The 21,813-nt window shown below is 32.7% G+C and overlaps 1 protein-coding gene across 7 annotated transcripts in view; it reads left to right on the top strand.

Annotated features, from left to right (window-relative positions):
* The window catches only part of LOC114942761 (uncharacterized), a 116,039-nt gene that overhangs the window by 13,774 nt on the left and 80,452 nt on the right, over positions 1–21,813 (top strand). For 4 of the 7 annotated variants that reach the window (XM_029318200.2, XM_029318201.2, XM_029318203.2 and 1 more), the window contains exon 1: positions 7,014–7,512. The exons of the other annotated variants lie outside the window; for them this stretch is intronic. The gene's annotated coding sequence lies outside the window, so the exon portion shown is untranslated. Of the gene's footprint in view, positions 1–7,013; positions 7,513–21,813 lie in introns of those variants that run through there. 7 annotated transcript variants of the gene reach the window in all.

Raw genomic sequence — 21,813 nt, 5'->3', positions numbered from 1 at the left:
TTACATTAGTCCTAAATATTTTTTACACTCTTGCATAAGTCTATATTAAAATCTGAAATTTAACTATCATGCCTAAATTTTAGCTATGATAACTAATTTTTTAGTTAAATGGAGAATTTTATAATAATATTGGTAAAATTTAGCGATAGTAACTAATTTTTTTTTCCGTGTGATTTTGAATTAAACTTTTAGAATTGTTTTTGATCATGCAGATGTTTAATTTACAAGGAAATGATTTTTTTGATCATCTTTTAATCATATCTCAAGATATTGAGAAAAATGATATTTACCACGAAATACCGCATGTTTTCCGCGCGTACGTATTAATTTAATGAAATTATATCGTAACGCAGAATTATTCGCACACGTTCCGAGGAAAGTCTCCGAGGTAACATAAAGACTTGACGCGAACAAATGTGCCGATGAATTTTTCACATCGTTCATACCTTCGCTACCAACAAGATCGCGTTGTCTCCTACATCTTTGAAGAACTTACCGGAAACAAGCTACCGAAGCAACTATTCGCGTGCGAATTCCCAGATGCTCTTCTCTCCTATCTTGGTATTCAAGCTGGTGACTTTGCGCGGACCTCTCTCTGCTTCTTTAGTTTTCCAATTCAGAACAGCTAGCCTCGTTTGAATCCGCCGATGAAGCGGATCTCGCCGCGTTCGCGAAAGTCTCTGTCGCTGCGGGATCGTGTCTCCTTAGATTGGCCGTTTTGTTCGAATGGCCGAGAAACCGCCACTATCCTTCGCCTTCTTCCGTCTTTCGTCCCTCTTCTTCCACTTGTCTCTTTAAACTGTCTAAAGTCACGACTCGTCCCCAGAGAGATATTGGAGTAGTGACGTGGTCGTCGGGGCGTGATCTACTGTCTCCCCAATGCTGCACCTAACTACTTGCCGCGGTCATGGCACTCGAAATTTCGGAGGAAATTCCACGAAAAAGTATAGATACCATGTTAACAAAATAGAATTTTAAAACAGCGCAAAATATCCTACACTGAAAAGAATAATTTAATCAAATATTTATTTCAATACTGCTTAATAAATCATTTATTTGAAACAATATTTATTTGTTTTGAAAAGGATTTTCTTATATCAAATAAATATTTTTCACGTCAAATTACTTATATCAAATAAATATTTTTCACATCTGTATTATTAGTTTCAAATACTTAAATGATTTGTTTGGCAGTATTGAAATAAATACTTATTCGAATTCAATAAATTTTTTTTTCAGTGTAAAAATATCTTAAAGTTATTATAATCTTATAAATATTTTTTACATTATATTTTGCATTTAATTTATATATCAGTATCGTTATTAACATTATTGCGAGCGGACAAAAATTAAAGAAAGATCTGATCAATCAGGGATTTATTTTCTGGAAATAATGCGTTAAAAGAACTAGTTTACTTAGACTCAACTAATTGGAAGGCCGCGATTCTGTTGCTTCAATTCCACGAGCAACCGAGCGCACAAAAATAAATGTTACGGCAGGAGTTGGGTAAATAGGGTAAAAGTAGCAGAAAGATATTGAACTCGCCAGGCCACTCCACGGAAATTGTTTGAAATGAAAGAAGGCCAATGATATCAACTTATTTTGTACCGCATTCAACCTGTCAAATAGTTCGAGAAATCTCTTTATATAGGGGAATCGCGTATCTCGTGACCCCGAAACGGCAAACTCATTCAACTGAAGAATTATTTTACTTTACAATTTGATACTTTAAAGTTTTAAATATAATATGTAGTTTATGATAACGTGTATTATATATATAATCACAGGAGATTCTTTTTTCCTCTCATAGATAAAAACGTGCGACGAATTCGCGAAAACTCTATCGTAATCAAAAAATTATTTCTACCTTTACATTCCATACACGTCAAAATGTCAAAGTTATAAAAGAAATATCTTATGATGTCGCAAAAAAATTACAATAGTGTGAAAACAAGAGAATTAATATAATTTCTCCTTTTTAATTCATTTGTATCAATGCTTTTAAAGTATTATATATTAATTTATTTATTATATTATTATTTTATTATACATTATAATATACATTTTAATTTATATATAATATATAATAAATATTTAAATAATTTATTATATATTATATATATTATATTAATTTATTTTATTATAAAAAACACATACTCTGGATGTATTTTCTATCATTCTCAAAGTACTGCACAATATTGTTATAGAAGATTCTCCGATACTCTCAATGTCATTTCTTTCGGCCAGATATTGCCTCGTGTTTCTCGCTCGAGAAATTCAATGATTTCAATCCTAGTATGAGTATAGTTCATTTAAAGAAAATCGGTCAAGTAAAAGTGCCGATATCCTCAATGTCGGTATGTTAAGATTATCTTTTCTTTTTGCAAAAGCAAGATCTCTATTGCCTGTTCCGAATGTGTTTTCCTTTAAAAATTATATGATAGTCCGCGCAACGCGATGAAAGAATAAGAATAGTATCTAAAGGCGCGTTAAATACTTTGACGAAAGGATGACGTCAAAAGCAACATACAGTATGCATCGTTGACAAACTTAGAGATAGACATGAGGCAATAGTAACGTTGCTATGTCACGTGCGCATAACGTCATTACGTTTCATGCAAAATGTATAACGGTGCATGCAACTAAGACCGCAACGAAATAATGCTAATTTATTCGGTGTGCATATTGGACAGGGGAAGGAAGGGAAAGGGCACGTGTATAATCCGAGATGTCTTGTCCTCTCAAAGATGCGCAATTCCGTATTTCGATACGCAAGATATTCCATCATCAACACAATCGTTAGTTTATTCCAATAGTCTCATTCTTTCAAATGTAGATTTAAGACGATTAAAAAAATAAAATTTAGGTATAATAAAAAAATTATTTAAATATATTTATTTCAATCTTCTTAATTCTTAATTATTACTATATACACTGAAAAAAATATTTATGTAAAATTACATGATTAAGCTAGGTTTTTTTTCCGACCCAGCATAATCATGCAATATTGATACTTACATGGAAGATTACAGATTGTATGTAATTTTATATGAAATATATTCTTAAATATTTTCAAGATTAAAAATATTTCACTGAACATGGAATTACACATAGGAAATGTTAGGAATGTATAAATGCTATAAAATAATGTTATAAATAAAATAGATAAATATTAATAAAATAAAATTTTATTAAAGTAAAAATAGTAAATTTAAAATTACATATGATTTTTGCATAAAAATAGTAATTTTATCTATATTTTACATGTATTTTTACATTAATATATATTTTTACTTTAAAACCAATAGAAAAAAAATTACAGTGATAAGCAAGTAACTTTTCCAGTTCTGAACTAGTAATTTCCATGTAAAAGTACATGGATTTTTTTCAGTGTATAACACTATATAATAATTATAATTACTATACAATAATTATTATTGATTTACATAAATATTTAAATTATTTTCAACAATTATTGATGATAATTTAAAAAATTTTTGCAAACAAACTTTTCCAGTTCTCGGTAGTTGAGGAATATAGCTGTCTATTTACGCGATTGCCTCTCTTACAATTTACGAGTCCCAGATGTGTTAGCTCGCAAAGTATGCCGAGGACGTGAAAATTAACGTGTGTGAAGCGAAAAATGCGTGGTTCAACCGGGTTGAAATTCCCGTGAATGATTCAAGGGCGGATGAGTTCTAGTCTGAGTGTATATGCTTCACAGCGCGCCCTTATAATGCAACCCATGTATCGTAATTTATATAACGCGTGGTTTATATAAGGGAAATAAAGAGAGACGCAGAAAGAGAGAAAAAGAGAGATAGAGAGCGCGAGAGAGACAGAGAACAGACACGATGACATTATTACCAGCAGCAACGTTATATTCTGATGCACGACATCCACACGAACCCTAAAATATACGCTTCGTAGTGCACACGTGCGTCGTCGACGTCGACGTCGTCGTCGTAGTGGATCCATTTGTGCGAACGTAAATGCACGGTTTGCTCCAGGGTCGCTGCGCGAGATTGCAATCCATTCATGTGTACTCGAATTATAATATGCATATATATGTTATATACATTTAAATAGCACCGACGTTTCTTCGCTATATTGGTTCGTGGCAAATATCTGTAAATTTGTTTACGTATAAAATTCTTCTCAATTATTGTCATTTACTCTCGAATAATTATATCATAAATAATTCGGATGGTATATCTGGTCACTTTTCGCAGTGACAAGTACATGTAAAGTCACTTTCGTTCGCTCTGATACTTCGCTTCTTTGCTTTTTGTCGATCGGAAGGCTTCGCCTTCGGAGTACCCATACGATCTGAAAGCCGGTTATTATTATACTCTCTCGAGTCACAGGAAGTAGAATTGCCAACATCTGTCGCAATTCACATAATATATTTTTTGGCATTATAATATACATATATCTAATTTTATGTATTTTATATATATACATAATATACATATATATTTAATTTTATATATGTATATGCAATATCGAATTAATTATAATACTATATTACAATAAAATTAAATATTTATACAACAATAAAAATATTAATGTGTATATAAATTTATTGAATATAAATAAATATTTATTTCAATGCTGCCTTATAAATTATTTATTTGAAATTAATAATATTGACATGAAAAATATTTATTTGATATAAGAAAATCTTTTTCAAAACAGATAAATATTTATTTGTTTTAAATAAATGATTTATAAGGTAGTATTGAAATGGATATTTATTAATAATTTTTTTTTCAGTGTATGTACATAGTAAAATTAATCGAATATATTTTATATTTTATTGGTAGATATATTAATATTTTTATTGCGGTGTAAATATTTTATTATCCTACGATTATTATGATTTTCAGGGTAAATTCTAAAAGAAAATTCTTTCTGTCTATATATATCTCAAGAAATTATATATTTTAATTAATTGCACCTTCGAATTAATTAAAGTGGAGCATTTTAAAGAGCGAATTATGCATTCCTTATTAAAGCTGGATGCACATTGTATACAACATCATGCACTGTCACTTTAAGGAAACGTATTGAAATATTCTTATGTAAGCTATAAATATTGCGATGATTCGATTTTGTGATGATGGATGTGTATTGGTCCATTTGAGAGTGATATAAGAATGTTTGACGTTACGTTGACGTCACGGTGTGACGTATATATACGGAGAAAATATTATAGTAAAAATTATAATCAAATTTTTGTAATCGCGGAATATATTAACACATAAGAGAGGTCACAATATTTTAATAATATTAAATAATAATTTAATAATATTAAATACATATTAACTTTTTCGAGAGAGTATTATAATTAAATATTTTGATACATAAACAAATGCATAAACCAAATGCATAATCGTTAACAAATAATAGAACACATGCATAATTAAAAAAAATGTTTATAGTAATATCTTAATGTCGTTATATAATATAGTTTTATAATAATTGTAAAAAGAAATATATTTTTTTCATGTAATTCGTACTATAAAATTTTCTTTATGTGCATTTTTAATTTAATATACACACATTTCTATATTTTATTATATTATTCTACATTTTATTATTAAAATATAATTATTTATTTTATGATATATTTTGAGATAGTAAACGATATTACATTTGTTATTAAATCCGTAAGATTTCCCTGCGGTTTTATCTTAGCAAGTTTATAGAAAGAGAAAGAGAGAGAGAGATAAAACGGATAATATATTACTATACACATATCGCATACAAAACTTGAGAAGCGCATCATTACATATTAGCGTTACGAGAAAAGAACGATATAGACGCAGGAGGAGGTAAGGTAAGATCACGACAGGATCGAAGAAGAAAAGCAGAACGGTACGAGGAACGATTACGAGAAGGATCGAAAAGACGTAATATACAAGAATAAAAGAGAAAAAGAGGAAAATAAAGAGGGAGAGAGAGAGAGAGAAACAGGCTCTTTAAGCCAGAGAGTGCTCTGAACGACAGGTGAGTTCTTTGATAAAGGTAGAGAGAGGTTACGATTTCTACACGGAGAGAATTTTCTCTTTGCCCTGAAAATCACGGTAACCGTGGGACAATATGATATTAGAAGAATTTTATAAAAGTTTCTCTTTAATTAATTAAAAATAACCGCAATAAAAAATATTAACATGTGCATAGTAAATTTTATGATGTACAGGCAGTGTTTGCTGTTATCTAAATATAAAATTATCTGGATGAAATTTTGACGTAATCTTATCTTTATACATATAGATAATAAAAATATGTATTATCTATATCTGCATCGTAAATGAAAAAAAGTATTATCTTTAAATTATCTAGAATAATTTTCAGATAATTTTAGTGTAGAATCACATTTTAGAAACATAAAAATACTTAAATAGTAGAACTTAAGCAGTAAACGATAAAAATTTATAAATAAACAGTCATAAGCAGTTTTATAAAAATTATTATCTAGAAAATTATCTAGATGAATTGCCATATAATTTTATCTTTAATCTAGATATATTTAAAACAAAATCATCTTCATACTATCTAAGATAAATTTACATATTTTTATCTCACCTTTATCTAATAAATTTTAAAACCATCATATTTTCTATCTTATTGTATAGATACTAATATTTTCCATGGCAAATATTAATCAGAGGAACTCGTAAAATTCTTCCAATATCACATTGTCTCATGATTACCAAGATTTTCAGGATAAATTCTGAAAGAAAATGCTGTGTAGAGAGAGGAGGAACAGGAGGAAACAGAGAACGTTTATGTCGCGGCGATCCAGAGAAGGGAATAAGAAAGAGAGAGAGAGAGAGAGGGACAGAAAAAGATTAGGCAGGGACGAGAGTAGGCGACGATGTGCGGCGAACGAAGGCACGAAGGCGCAGGCTGCGCTCGAAGTGACAGGATGGTGGGGGAAGAGTGGGAGAGGTTGGCGAAGGAGTGGGAGAGGCGCACGCCGGCGCCTCAGTATTCAGTACCGCGGTGTCCATCAAAGCGTTCGGTCTTGCGGAGTGCGCGCTCCGGGAAACAGGTCGGAGACAAAAGAGACTTCGTCCTAGCTCTTTCGGGAAGTTGGTGCATAGAAAGAGAGAGGGAAAACGAACACCATTTCGTCGCTCGTCCGCGTCTTCTCCCGTGTTCGCGACGATGTTGCGTCGTTTTCACGACGAGCGAGGTTAGCCGACCGGGCTCTCGAGCGACGATATCGGGACGCGACTGTACCAGCTGTGTGACGCGATCGGGGGCGAGTGTATGCGTGCTGTGCTCTCTCGGTTGTATCTTGTTTTGTGCGCCAAGTCGAGTTTTGCTTTCGCGCTCGCCGGTTTCTCTCTATCCTGTGTGCACCGATGTTTTCTCCGCCGTGGCCCCATTAGCGCGAGGAGGGAACAAAGGGAGAGACCAACAGCGGGACAAAAGGAAGAAGAGAACTACGTGCATATATAGAGACGTTCGTATCGATCGAGAGCTGCTCTCAACTTCACGTGAGTCGATGGGTTTTGTTATATTACTGCGTATTCGTGATCTTTATCGAATGTCTTCTCGAGACGAGTGAGAGGACGTAGATGTGGCTCCTCCATTCTCGTTCGGTCGTTACGTCGGCTCCGTTAAGCGAAAATTATTAGAACGGATGTCCCGCGTATGTATGCATGTGTGTGTGTGAAATGATATAATCGAAATTATTCTGGAAAAATAATTATTCGCGCAAAAAATGTAAAGCCACTTTCGTCCGCGACTGCGTGTTTACATTCGAAAATCGAGGTTTCATGTTGACATTCCAAACTAACTTACGATCGCAGCTCGCTATCTGTCTGTTTGTTTGTTTACTGTTTTTTTTTTTTAGAGACGACACACTGTACGCATAATGTTGTTATATTTGAATCTCATATCTCTATTTCTAGATACTTATATTTTCGAGAGATAATCATATCTCATTCTCGTAATTATAATTTAATTTTTTGTTCGTTTAAAACGAATAAGTTTAATGTGTATTAATATATAATAATTATATAAAATAAATAATAGTTATATTAGAAATATAGAATAATCATGTAAAATGTAATTATTATATATCAAAAAGCTTATTTTGCAATTATTTAAATTGATAATAAATTCTGATATATCGTTGTAGTAATGATGACGTTTGAAAGAATTTGATTAATTTTCCAGCATTATTTCTCCATTAAAAGAATGCATGCACAATGTTATCAATTGTGTTATAAATTATATGAGAAATAATTAATAATGATAGAAAATTGTTATACAAAAGAATGTTTTCACATACACATAACTATAAAATAACAATGATTGTAATGTAATATCATTACACTTATTGTAAGCTTTTTCCACAATTCTACTAATATATAATATATAATCATTTTATTGAAGAGAGAATTTATATAAATTAATATTTGTTTAAAAATTCATAAAATATATTCTCTCTCAACAACTTGTTGGAATTATTTAGAGGATAATTAATCACGCACGTTGTATTGCAACTCTGTAAAAGAAATATTTTAAAAATACTTTTTTAAAAAATTACGAGTTATTAAGAAGAATCTCGATATTATATTTCGATAGGCAGATATCAGAATAAAGGAATTTAAGGAATATTATCGTAACATTAAATAGAGGGAAATTATTCAGTTTTTATTGACGTGTGACGAGCAAACATTCTATACGCCTTACTTTATTTTATCGGAATTGCTTTCTAACGATAAATTCTTTGATTAAATTCCAAAGTTTTCCGATTTTTTTCTCGATAAAAATAACGGGAGGCATAAAATTCCGATGACAGTCAAACTTTACGAATGCACGCGCGTTTCGAGTTTTTTCGCGAACGTCACACGTTCTTGTCATAGGCGTCCACAAGTTTTTTCCAGGAGAGAGCATAATTAAAATTTTTAATGTTTTTGTTGTTTTGTTATATTTTCACTTTTTAAATATTAAATATGCAAATAAATTCCTTCAAAAAATATAGTATTTAAAAATTCAAAAAGGAGAATGCTTAATTTTTTCTATAATTAATTTTTTTTATTTTTTTATATTAAATATGCAAATAATTTTCTTAAAAAAATATAGTGTTTAAAAATTCAAAAAGAGAGCAAATGCTTAACTTTTCTGACTGATTTCAAGGAGGGACAATCCTCTTACCCCCCTCCTCTGCGGACGTCTCTTGTATCATATAGCTATTAACGATTATAACATTTGTGCCGGACGAATTCGCACGTGCTCCTCATTCGCGAAAGCCGCCGGTGATATACATCTTCCAGAGCGATGGAGATTATGCCGCACGACGGGGCGTACCGTTGCTAATTAGACATGCGCCCTCGAACTCACGTCTCTGCATAATATCTCTGTGCTTTTATTGCATACGAGGTCTAATTAAGGTAGCGAAACAAAAGCCACGGCCGACGGTAATGAGAGGATACTTGCTCTTAGAGAGACGTTTCGATTCAACCGGCTATATAGGAGATGTATCATTATTCTTTTGATATCTAACCGAACTTATTCATCTGGGTATCCCACAAGTATTTCTGCAAATTCGATACTTTGTCGAGCACACCGTGCTCTCGTAATATCTATTGGTTTTACAGCTTAACGAATTAAATTGTTAAGCCTCTCTCTCTCTCGCTTTCTCTCTTTATTAAGTTTGTGCGATTTATATCGCAGATAAAGTATAGGTGAAAAAAATACGTCACGTTCAATATTTTATTTTGTCGTGCAGTACCTTACTTTACTGCTCGACAATATTCGACAGTACGATGACATCACTTGTTTGAAGGGTCGATCAATACTTACGAGTCGCAGGTTAGGTGCAACCATCTACATTGCATTTCTGTTCTTGATCGATTGACAGAATGTTTTCGACGTATCGCGTATAGTAAATTTTGACATCGGTGGATATATATTTGTTTAACAATTTAACAAAATTTAGCTTTTCGGAATTATTTCAGTAACTTTTGTAAATGTAATACTGATTAATCTCTTTCAGATTTATTTTATCGTGAAATAATAACGAGACATTTCTTGAGAATACAATTAATTCTTATATTTTTTAAAAGAATATTTAAACAAAGAAAATTAAAATAGCTTGAGTTAATTATCAACTGCGCATGCATAGTTTATTATCTGAAAGATTTTATTCAAAATAGACGCTTTGTCACGAGTCTTTACGAATTTTTGCATTTCATACCTGCTGCAGGCAGCATGAAATTGAAACATAAGTCAGCAGAGAACTAAAAAGTAAAAGTAATGTTACGTTTCCAGAGAAATAAGCGTCAAATAGATGCCGTGAATAAAGAACATGCTTCTATATCACAACCCGTGAATAACATTATTTTTAAATACTTATTTATCAAAAGCTGCTTTAATACAAATCGTCATAGCTGTCCTGTGTTTTGCTGATAACATTTATTATGAAAGTAAAGTAGAAAATGAAAAGAAACAAAGACAAATCAGTTTAAAAGGATATAGTTTTTTCTTTGCTTTATTTTTTAGACTTCCAATTTATGAAAAACTGTTCTTTTATATTTATACAATGTGTAAGATAATTAAAATAATGTGGAATAAAAGAAGATATTTTTCGAAAAATTTGACGCAAAAAATTGCCGAAAACTTTTTGTTTTTATTTATCGTTTCACTGTTTTAAATATAAAATTATGTATTTTGGAGCGATTTAAAGAGACAATCGGAAATATATATTATTAACGACTGTTGCCCATGATATTATGAATTTCCGAGAAAGTAGGGCATTATTCTCATCTTTGTTTTTAGAAAAAAAGAAGAAAGTTATATGAAAAGTGCAAAGTACCGCGCATTACTCTTTGCGCAGATGGTACATTCACACAGTATTTCATCTGGGAACGTAACAGACGCATTCAACATTAATTCTCTCAACATTCTCCATTAAACTTGCGAATAGCCCAAGCAAGCTTGCTATCTTAACAGAACTTTTAATGAAATCTTCTAACGCAAAGCGCGTTTATATTCTCGGCAAAATAATCGTATTGCAGCGCACGAAGGGGGGTAAACACTTGAGGGTATTTTGCGTCATACCGTATAAATGCGTAACGCATTACGTGGAACTTTTTATTACGCGGCGATGAGAACAACAATGCAACTCGCAAATCATCCTCGATCATTTTGAATAACGCGATAAAGATGCAAAGTTTGATTGGTTCGATCGAGCGATATCTTTTTATCGCGCGCCGACCGAACGTGAAAATTAATCCCGACACAAAAGTTGAATATCCTAGCGATAGTTCCGAATATAAATCTATACTTTTCGGAATTCTCCCCCTTCTGTCGTATTTTCGAACGCAGATATAACTTACGGACATTAGTCATTGATATAATCGATCTCGGCTGTGCGGCAACTAATCTCGCGTGACGTATCACGACCGTAACGTAAATTTATCGTTAGCTAATTAGCCATTCCGTCGTTCATTCTCTTCACTCCTCCCCCTTCGTACCCTGTTCTACCCCGTTGCACCCGGATAGAATTTCTGTGTTAATTCGATGCATCGACTGCTTGCCATGAATTTGTCGGATCGTATTTCCGGGAAATCGATCTATCCATCGCCGGGACCATGATATTTCGTTGTGAATACTATTTTATAAAAAAAAGAAAGAAAAAAAAGATTAATCTCAATTTCGAATCGAGATGATAATTAACAGGGTGTCTAGTGGTCAGGGAAATCTGGAAAACCGTATTGTCAGGGAATTTTATAAATCTGGAATTGTCAGGGAAAAAAGTCAGGAAATTTTACTATTTACCTGGATTTTTTCACATTATTCTATATCTGTCTCAATAATTTGAAATTTTTTATTAAATAAATATAACTTTTCCTTGACTCTCAGTACGCTAATTTTCTGTGTTGTGAAAAATCGATTCATCTACAGCGCATTCGTTAATTTATATTTTCATCGTCGTGTTATTTTATTTCAATGTGTTTAATAGAGATAAAACTAAAAAATTTGATATAATATATATGAAAAAGGTGATTATTTAAATAGTTTATATTTGTTTCGATTATCGTACATGATGCATATTGTATATAATTGATTTAAATTTTTGTTTTTTTAACTTCCGAACCTTTTTATTCTTGACAAAAATATCTCAAGGATTTCATGATTTAACATTCAATTGATTTATCATATAGATATATTCAAATTTTATATTTGGAAAAATAATACTAAAAAGTCAGGGAAAAGATTAATTTCTGGTGTTGGAAAATCTGAAAAAATGAGGGATTTTTTTTATCGAGTCCGCTGGACACCCTGAATTAATTTTTATTTAGAAAATTAATGAGCAATATAAGGTAGATTTTATTTTAGAAATGTGTAATGTAAAATTTACGAGCGTGATATTGTGTTTCCGTCGGTAAATTTTGTAGTTGATGGAAAAAGTTAACGTAACGAGCTTCTCCTCGGGTCCATCCCGAGTTGGGATTTGGCTTTTGTTACGGAAAAGCCCTTTACGGCGCGGAGATAGTGTTTCTCAATTCATAATAGTCGGGAGGATGTAGCTCCTCGTGTATTCCGCGGTGCTGACCCATACCCTAGGGTGCTACCACCAGAGTTGCAAGACAGGTAGTGACGTCATCAACCCAGCTGCTTCTCTCTTTTGTGCTCGTCTTTCCTCTCTCCGTAAGACGTTCGCCGCGTCTCTGTAGCGAGTGTAATAGCTCCGAGGTTCGTTAAATGTAATGCGTGAACGTGTACATGTTGGCGAAATATTATTTCAAGGAGAAGTGCGAAATCTTTATTTCTGATCAGCAGAATATCGTCGAGTGTTTATTTTATATAGGATTATTAAAAGATATCACGTACGTAGAAAAAATAATATGATCTTCTTACACTTATACATACATATATTAAGAGATTCTACTAAATTATATATTAATAATTAATACATTAAGATTACATTCAGACAAATCGTCGAAACATTCATTATCGGTAAACAAATAAACATAAAAAATAAGAGACTTCAAACTATATAATATAAATATTATTTCAGAATTTTTCTATTTATATAAATATTAATCTTTTCTTATATGCTTTCTTGTAAAAATCAAAATTCAAACATTATTATTTCAGTCTGATATATTTTATTCGAGCATTTATATTGGTTTACTTTGTAAGATTGAAATTAATATTATACAGGGTGTCTCAGAACTGGCGGAAATGTTTTTAATGGCAGATTTCTGGTATCATTTGGAGATGATTTTTTCTTAGTAAAAATGTTGAGGGAGGCCATAATTTTTAGCATGTTCCTAATTTTTATTATTATGTATCTTTATAACTAAGCCTTATATTAAAATTTTATTAAAGCAAACTCTATCTAAAATTAACTAAAGACTGTTAATATTTTATTTCCAAGGCTTAGTTTCCAAAAAAGCCTTTATTTTCAACTGTTTATAATTCAAAAATTATTAATGTCGATATTTTCGCTGAGAAAAAATCGTCTTCGAATGATATCAGGAATCTGCCATTAAAAACTTTTCCGCCAGTTCTAGGACACCCTGTATATACAATATATATCTTTTCGAATTTTAATTTGGTTTTTCGAAAAAACGCGAACTGGTGTCATCTGTGCAAGTCAGTTTCCGAAACTAGGTTTTACACTGAATAAGTCTTGACACGCGTGAAAATACGTTTATGCGATAAGGAATATGGGGCTGGTCGTGAGCGAAATTCACCGTGCAAACCACCTATTTGCGGCGAGTTGTATGTAACTTTGGCATAACTATTAGCAAGGAAGTATACATAAATTAGATCGCCGTCCCTGAAGCTTAAACATCACCCGAAACTTTGTGATTTGCAAACATTTTGAGGCCCCAAAGTACTCTCTGTCTCGAAAATTAACGAGATCGGTCGCGACCCCGTGTAGATTTATGACATTGAGGATATACCGAGCACTTAACGTTCTCCGTAGAATTAAATTAAAATTCGAAAAGAAAATGCCCTTTAATTGCTCTTAATGACCATCCACGTCGTAGATTTCTCCAAGTAACGAAGAAGAAAGATTTCTTCCAAATGAGAGAAGCGGCGTCTTTATTAGCATCGTCCTTTGATGATAAAAGACAAAGTGGAAAATAAAAAAAAAAATTTAACGAGCAGTTATGATGTTAATTTATGTTGTCGTTTGACCACGTCGGCTTCATAATGCGACTTGAGACACGCAGGTCTGCATCCGTCCACCACAAATATACTCCGTATCGCGAGATACACGTTATTTAACGCGGCCTCGCCCTTATCTCGGCGGTGCACTCGCGGTCGTTGCGTTCTGTATTCGTCATTGCTGCACGTCATACAGGTATATATAAGTACGAAAGATAGTTGTCTCGGCGATAGATAGCCTAGCAAATTCTCTTCCGGTGGTAGGTATAGGCAGCTGCTGCCGCGCATAGGGACGTATATGTATAAGGTAACTCTTTCTCTCTCTTTCTTTCTTGACGTCATTGACCCAGCTACTCGTCCCTTATGCGCGTCTTTTTGCAAGATATCGCGCATACCGACACGTAAGGTACGATATGCAAATCACGCGTACGTATGAAGTTATTACCCGGCCACCGAGATTGTCACGTCTTTATATTCCGCGCTTTCCGTACCGCGATATTTCGGAGCAGATCTGTAATGCATTCGCACTTCATCCTAATTTAGCGCGAGATAGTGCTCTCTTTTTTTTTTTAATCTCTTCTCTTTCATAAATCTCAAAATTATCTCGCGAAAAGAAGATCTCTCGAGGGATTTTTAAGCAAGGCGTGTAACTGCATTAACGCGCAATTTTTGCAGTCCGCAAGGAACATAAGCTTATGCGAGAAAATTACTCATAGGTGCGTATCGATTTATCGAGACCATTTGCGATATAACGATTATGGATCGTCCGCGATAAAATGTTTACGATCTTATCGCGCGTCGAAAGATCGGCGTGAAAAATAGCTGTCGGTTCTGAACCTGTCAATACTAAAAGTTACGTACCGCGTAGATAAAACGCCAGCGTGATATCAGAGATCTGTTGTACGGTGTAAAGCGTTGAGCGATTCTCACAATATTTATCTCAACTTTCTCAATGTAAATTTATACGATACAGTTTTCCTTCCTTACAGTTTTTTTTCTTTCAATTTTCTTCCTTTTTTTGACGTTGCGCAGATTGCTTATACACGGAGAGAATTTTCTCTTAGAATTTTCCCTGAAATTTTCCATGGTAATTGTGGGACAATATGGCATTGGAAGAATTTTATAAGAGCTTCTCTGATTAATATTTGCCATAATAAAAATATTAATATATGTACATAGTAAAATTAATCGAACATATTTTATATTTTCTGTATATATATTATATATTATAAATATTTTATATCTTGTATGTCTTATATTTATATTTTATATTATAGTAGATATTAATATTTTTTTATTGTAATAAATTATTAACCAGAAAAACTCATAAAATTCTTTTAATACCATATATTGTTGTCCCACCAGTATGATTTTGACGAGTATGAGAGAAAATTCTCTCTGTGTATATTTATAATTCATCGATTATATAGAAATTTACGTTTTACATTGCTAGAAAGCCAGCTTGCTTTTTCTCTATAATGGAAAATAAACTATCGAATAATACTAGATAAATATATACTTTTCCGTTTAATTTTTGCACGGCTCTACGCTGAATTTAAACTTCAGCTAGCCTAAGCAGTTTTTAATGAAACGACACAACGCACATTAGTAACAAAATAGCACACACTCATCGATTGTGCTGAAATGGCCATGCCAGCTTTAACAGACATCTTTAGCCATATTTAACGATCGCGAGGGGTATAGGATACAGTATGGCGGTTTGTTCCATTCGGTACAGAGAGAATATAATGCTTTAGTAAGCGAACGGGCAGACGTGTGCGCGGTATCGGTTCGTGGTTCGAACCGCGCCCTGGAATTTGCGCGAATTTAATATTGGCACGCGCTGATATAACGTACGGACTATACATATAACCAGTCGGAAGCCTCGCTAAAGCCACTTTGCACCGGCGAATGTTTCGACGGAAATTATATGCCGTCGACAGTATTGTGCTTAGATGATTTAAAAATTAGATAATGATGAGATCAAAATATATGTAACTTCATCTTACATAAGATGAAGATGATTTGTTTTAAATATATCTAGATAAAAGATAAAATTATATGGCAATTCATTTAGATAATTTTTTAGATAATAATTTTTAAGACAGCTTATATAAACACAGTTATAAAGAAAATGTAAATTATGAAAAAGATATAAAAATATATGTATTCATATTTTTATTTATAAATTTTTATTGCTTACTGCTAAGTTCTACTATTTAAGTATTTTTTATGCTATGATTCTAAATCAAATTTATCTGAAAATTATTCTAGATATAATACATATTCTTATTATTTATATATAAAGCTAAGATGACACCAAAGTTTCATCTAGATGATCATCTATATAATTTTATTTAGATAACAGCAAACACTGGCCGTCAATACATGGTTCTTTCTATATAGTACTCGATAAATCGAGATTCGCGTTGAAATTCCTTAGCAAGTTAATTTAAAAAAAGCTAACAAAATTGTATTTGATTTCTAAAAATAATGCCTTTAAATATCTTCTTTCGAAGAAGAATTTACGCTCGAGAGAAAGTCCGCTTCGAGATATCGTACATATATCTCTCACGTACAGTTACTACAATTTAATTGATTTTCTTCCTTTCGCTCGTCGAATTAGCTTGGCATATCGGTAGATTCAAGAATAATCTCGCAGATAGAATCGTGCACCTTGCAGATTGCTCGATCGAATCGTATTTTTCCCTGGATTAATGTGGCAATTAAACACGCGTAATTAAACACGCGCAATCGGAAATATGGTATATATATACACACATATATATATATATATATAAACGCGCGCGTACAAGTCCTTTTATAAGTGCACTTGTATCTCATTCCGTAAAGATACATACATTATTTTTTCAATATCACGATATCAGTTTTCCGTTTTTTTTTTTTCATTACTACATTCCGCATAAATATCAGGACTTTACGAGGGAAACTCTCAAAATTGATGCTGTGCACATTACAATCTAATTTAACATACATATGTGAATATACGTGTTTGTAGATAACGTGTGATAGGGAGAAAATTTCTTATTTATCATGTCATTATCCTGGTCTTGTCTCTTTTTTGTTTTCACTAATATTTCTCGCTACTTGCTTTCTCGAAGTATACGCACGGTTTCATTTCCTTGAACAAACATGGCTTTTATTCTGTTTTGTTTGGCATCTCTCGCATTGCAAACACATACAATACACTCTACCGCAATTTCGATGTATAAAATTCGCAACGTGATAAACAGGAGACAGGATGAGTGATAATAACGATGCTACGCGCCGCAAATTTATCAGATAAAATTTGCCGAACTTATCTGTGCATTATTTATTTTTTTTTTTTTCGGTGCAACGAGTCCGTGGAATTACTGGCTTCCATGAAGAGAAGTATCTCAATCGTTATTGCAATGGGCCGTGAATCATTGTGCGAGATGTTTCCGCGAGGAGTTGGAGTTTTATTATACCGATCGTTCTGTGGAAACTGTAGCGATCCATAAAATATGAATAAAATGGTAACCAATAAATCATGGAGATGCACATGCGAACGTTCGCGAGGGAAGGAAACTGCGCGTTGTCGATTCTATATCTTTGAGATATTACGCGTTTCTTTTAAATTCTCCGTTTGGAATTCTTTACTCGATATTTATACGATTTTGTAATAACTTCTCTTCTTTCGGGGAAGAAGTGCTCCTTCTCTTTTCCACGAAATTTATAATCGTTAATTTACGTTCTTCGGTGCTCATTAGTATTCCCGCCATATCAATCCGATGATATGCTTCCGTCAGATATGCATTGTCGAAGTTTGCAGAAAGCGGAGCGAAGAGGAAAGGAAAGGGGCGATAACCGTTTGATTCGTAGAAACGATCGTGCTTTCGCGACCATAAATTTAATCGAGCGTTTTAGCAATTCACGACCGATTTTTCTCGCCAAGGGTTCACTATCTGTCAATCAGCGCGCTTCGTGTATGAATGCACACGCAAAGCTATCAGATGATCGCCCAAGATAATCTAGTTGATCGATGTATCGCCTATTTAAAAGACTTTTTACCGCCAGCAATCACATTTATTTACACATGTACTTGTAAGTCAAGCGTATAGCGTTATGCGTGATTTTATCTCCGACGTTTAGATTTATCGATATTTTAAGACGTAAATATATCTGCATATTATATTATATGACCTATGATATATAACCGAGATTCTCACGATTTAATGAACCGATTCGCGTCTCTCGCAAATTGAAAAAATATTATTTCAATACTGCTGAATAAATTATTTATTTGAAACCAATAATATTGATTTGATGTGAAAAATATTTATTTGATATAGAAAAATCCTTTTTGAAACAAATAAATATTTATTTGTTTCAAACAAATGATTTATTAGGCAGTATTGAAATAAATATTTATCGATATTTTAAGACGTAAATATATCTGCATATATATTATATGACTTAAAATATTTCATCGAAATTCTCGCGATTTAATGACTCGCGTCTCTCGCATACTGAAAAAAAATTTATTTTAATACTGCCGAATGTGAATCATTTATTTGAAACCAATAATAATATGGATTTGATGTGAAAAATATTTATTTGAATATTATAAGAAAATCCTTTTTAGAAACAAATAAATATTTTTTGTTTCACACAAATGATTTATTAGGCAGTATATTGAAATAAATATTTATCAATTTAATAACTTGTTTCAGTGCACGCATTTATAAGGTGTGTATTTCAAACACAAAGCGATTAGCGGTATTTTAACTTTGCTTTATCCTTTCTCTCGTGTCTCTTCCGTGAAGATTAAAGATGCCATTTGCCGCCTGTATGAAGTTAGCCCCCCATTTTTCGAATTTTAAAATTTTAAAGGTTGTTCCAGGTTGTTCTAGACTTGTTCTAAATTGTTCCAAAAGATCAAATTTAAAAAATAAAAATTTTCGCGAAAAATGGAAAAAAACGATTTTTTGACCTGGCCCCCCATTTTTCGAAAATCGAACTTTTAAAGGTTGTTCCAGATTGTTCTAGTTGTTCTAAACATTGTTCCAAAGTGATAATTCCCTAAACAAAATATTTCATGAGATATAATAAAAAAATAGTTTCGTGCGCTAAAACAGTATTTTTACGTTTTCGGCTATAGTTATTATCTCTTAAACACCAAACTGTATATTTTAGCTAAAAACGAACAGAACAACCTGGAACAACTCTCAATTTTGCTAGAACATAATTTTAAAGAGTACTTTACTCTTGGAAATAAACATATTTTTGTTGTTTTTTCGTGTTTTTCGACCGATAACGACGTGACAGCGATCCCAAACTATACAACAATTACGTACTGGCATAGAACAACTTGGAACAACTCTCAATTTTGCTAGAACATAATTTTAAAGAGTACTTTACTCTTGGAAATAAACACATTTTTCTTGTTTTTTTGTGTTTTTCGACCGATAACGTCGCGACAGCGGTCCCAAACTATAGAACAATTACGTACTGGCATAGAACAACTTGGAACAACTCTCAGTTTTGCTAGAACATTATTTTAAAGGGTACTTTACTCTTAGAAATAAACACATTTTTCTTGTTTTTTTGTGTTTTTCGACCGATAACGTCGCGACAGCGGTCCCAAACTATAGAACAATTACGTACTGGCATAGAACAACTTGGAACAACTCTCAGTTTTCCTGGAACATAATTTTAAAGAGTACTTTACTCTTGGAAATAAACACATTTTTCTTGTTTTTTTGTGTTTTTCGACCGATAACGTCGCGACAGCGGTCACAAACTATAGAACAATTACGTACTGGCATAGAACAACTTAAAACAACTCTCAGTTTTGCTAGAACATTATTTTAAAGGGTACTTTACTCTTAGAAATAAACACATTTTTTTTGTTTTTTCATCTTTTTTGCCCGCTAAAGTCGCGATAGCAGTCCCAAACTATAGAACAATTACGTACTGGCATAGAACAACTTGGAACAACTCTCAGTTTTGCTGGAACATAATTTTAAAGAGTACTTTACTCTTGGAAATAAACACATTTTTCTTGTTTTTTTGTTTTTCGACCGATAACGTCGCGACAGCGGTCCCAAACTATAGAACAATTACGTACTGGCATAGAACAACTTGGAACAACTCTCAGTTTTGCTAGAACATTATTTTAAAGGGTACTTTACTCTTAGAAATAAACACATTTTTTTTTGTTTTTTCATCTTTTTTGCCCGCTAAAGTCGCGATAGCAGTCCCAAACTATAGAACAATTACGTACTGGCATAGAACAACTTGGAACAACTCTCAATTTTGCTAGAACATAATTTTAAAGAGTACTTTACTCTTGGAAATAAACACATTTTTCTTGTTTTTTTGTGTTTTTCGACCGATAACGTCGCGACAGCGGTCCCAAACTATAGAACAATTACGTACTGGCATAGAACAACTTGGAACAACTCTCAGTTTTGCTGGAACATTATTTTAAAGAGTACTTTACTCTTGGAAATAAACACATTTTTTTTGTTTTTTCATCTTTTTTGCCCGCTAAAGTCGCGATAGCAGTCCCAAACTATAGAACAATTACGTACTGGCATAGAACAACTTGGAACAACTCTCAGTTTTGCTGGAACATAATTTTAAAGAGTACTTTACTCTTGGAAATAAACACATTTTTCTTGTTTTTTTGTTTTTCGACCGATAACGTCGCGACAGCGGTCCCAAACTATAGAACAATTACGTACTGGCATAAAACAACTTGGAACAACTCTCAGTTTTGCTAGAACATTATTTTAAAGGGTACTTTACTCTTAGAAATAAACACATTTTTTTTTGTTTTTTCATCTTTTTTGCCCGCTAAAGTCGCGATAGCAGTCCCAAACTATAGAACAATTACGTACTGGCATAGAACAACTTGGAACAACTCTCAATTTTGCTAGAACATAATTTTAAAGAGTACTTTACTCTTGGAAATAAACACATTTTTCTTGTTTTTTTGTGTTTTTCGACCGATAACGTCGCGACAGCGGTCCCAAACTATAGAACAATTACGTACTGGCATAGAACAACTTGGAACAACTCTCAGTTTTGCTGGAACATTATTTTAAAGAGTACTTTACTCTTGGAAATAAACACATTTTTTTTGTTTTTTCATCTTTTTTGCCCGCTAAAGTCGCGATAGCGGTCCCAAACTATAGAACAATTACGTACTGGCATAGAACAACTTGGAACAACTCTCAGTTTTGCTAGAACATAATTTTAAAGAGTACTTTACTCTTGGAAATAAACATGTTCTAGTAAAATTGAGAGTTGTTCCAAGTTGTTCTATGCCAGTACGTAACTGTTCTATAGTTTACGATCGCTGTCGCGACTTTAGCGAGCAAAAAAGATGAAAAAACAAAAAAAATGTGTTCCCGATTCTGCGACTTTCGGATCTATATTTTTCTCTCGCACTTTATTTCTTTAGGGGGAATAGGGGATACATGGAATTAAAAATCTCTTGTAGAGATTATTCCAATTTTATATCTTGGCCGTGTCCAAGTAAAAATTTGGTGCCTTGTGCACAGGTATTTAATTCTAACGAAAAAATTTAGTTTCGTTTAGAATAACGCACTGTCATCCGCGATTTGGCTCTTATTGCCTATCTTATATATGTTAAATTTATAAAAAAAATG

Source organism: Nylanderia fulva, unplaced genomic scaffold (genome assembly GCF_048542155.1).
Source record: "Nylanderia fulva isolate GAGA-0341 unplaced genomic scaffold, ASM4854215v1 Scaffold26, whole genome shotgun sequence".
In the NCBI taxonomy this organism is placed as follows: domain Eukaryota; kingdom Metazoa; phylum Arthropoda; class Insecta; order Hymenoptera; family Formicidae; genus Nylanderia; species Nylanderia fulva.
This window is presented reverse-complemented; position numbering and strand designations above follow the sequence as displayed.